The following is a 1,558-nucleotide window of genomic DNA, read 5'->3' as shown; positions in this document are numbered from 1 at the left end:
TATGCATTTTTTAATAAGTTTCAATTTAATAATGAATTACTCATACTTTTAAATAATTAGTGTTCACACCAACCGGACAATGTGGCATGTGGATACTACTTAATGAGGATGTTGAAGGATTTGATTGAACATGCGAGTCCCGGACATTACTTGAGAACGGTATTATTAATTAAAATTTACAAATTATTTTTGAAACTATAAATGTAATCAAATAATTAATTAATATATTTTACTTTATATTTCTTGTAGCTAACAAGCACATCATATACAGAGGCACAAATTGATGAGTTGCGACAAGAATGAGCGACATATATGTTGCCGATAATCCAAAGTTACCGACCTCGTTGATAGGTTTTTCTTTATTTTTTACCTCTTTCTTCATACACAATGAAATATTTGTTCATTTTGAATATGTCTAACAAATATTGTATTTCTTCTATATGTCTAACAAATATTTTTTTTTCTTATATATGTCTAACAAATATTGTGTACTTTCAATTTAATTGATTATTAAATCAATTTAAATTTAAATTTAAATTTAATTAATTATTAAATTAATTAAAAATAATATTAATTATAAATTTATTTAATTTTTTTTTAAATGTGGGAGACTTTCAATGTCTCCCACTAGGAGACGTGGGAAGTGACTCACCTCTCCCAATGGGAGACGTTGAATGTCTCCTAGGGACTTTCTCCTATTGGGAGAGGTGAGTCACTTCTCACGTCTCCCATTGGGAGAAGTTGAAATTCAACGTTTGACTTTCAACCTCTCCCAATGGGAGACGTGGGAAGTCTCTCACCTCTTTTATTGGGAGACGTGAGATATACACCTATAATGACCCTAGCAACAACGTCTCCCCAATTGGGAGACATTGTAGACTTTCAATGTCTTCCAAATAAATTCATAAAACTCTTATTTTCTTGTAGTGCAAGTACTATCAAAAGGCCAAGAGATATTGAATATCTTTCACTTATTTTTTACAAAACAACAAGTTTCAGATCTCTAGGATAATAGTAGTGTTGTTACTTTACAGGTTCCCTTGGTAATAATAATGCTACATAAATATATTTTCTATATGTAACCGTATGCATGAGCAGGTCTCCAACAATAAGAGTTGTATTTACGTTAAAATTTTCAAACTAATCATACAATATGAAACATATAAGATACGAGATAAACATAAATGGCACTTGTCGTGAACTATTGAAAAATGTGTCATACCCACTGATAGAACCTTGTCTATCGGTAATGGAACAAAATGAAGGAAACAAACAACAAAGAAAACCAATGGAATGAAAATAGAGTTGTATGTCTGTAATAACCAGGAATTAGAGAGCCTGGACCCTCCTACAGAGAAAGAGTTCAGTCCAAAAATATCTTCCTGAATACAAATGAAATTAATCCTCTTATTTATACATAGCCTCTAGGATAAGTGGTGCACCTAGGTACTACCCGAACATACCCCTCATAACAGAATTAGAATGTAGTATCCCCTACAGCCCTCTCCACGTGTGCCCTCTTGTGCCTCCTAGAATAGACGTATGTTAAGGGGGGTCT

This window comes from Humulus lupulus, chromosome 1 (assembly GCF_963169125.1).
Source record: "Humulus lupulus chromosome 1, drHumLupu1.1, whole genome shotgun sequence".
Lineage (NCBI taxonomy): Eukaryota > Viridiplantae > Streptophyta > Magnoliopsida > Rosales > Cannabaceae > Humulus > Humulus lupulus.
The sequence above is the reverse complement of the archived record's forward strand: the minus strand, read 5'-3'. Positions refer to the sequence as shown.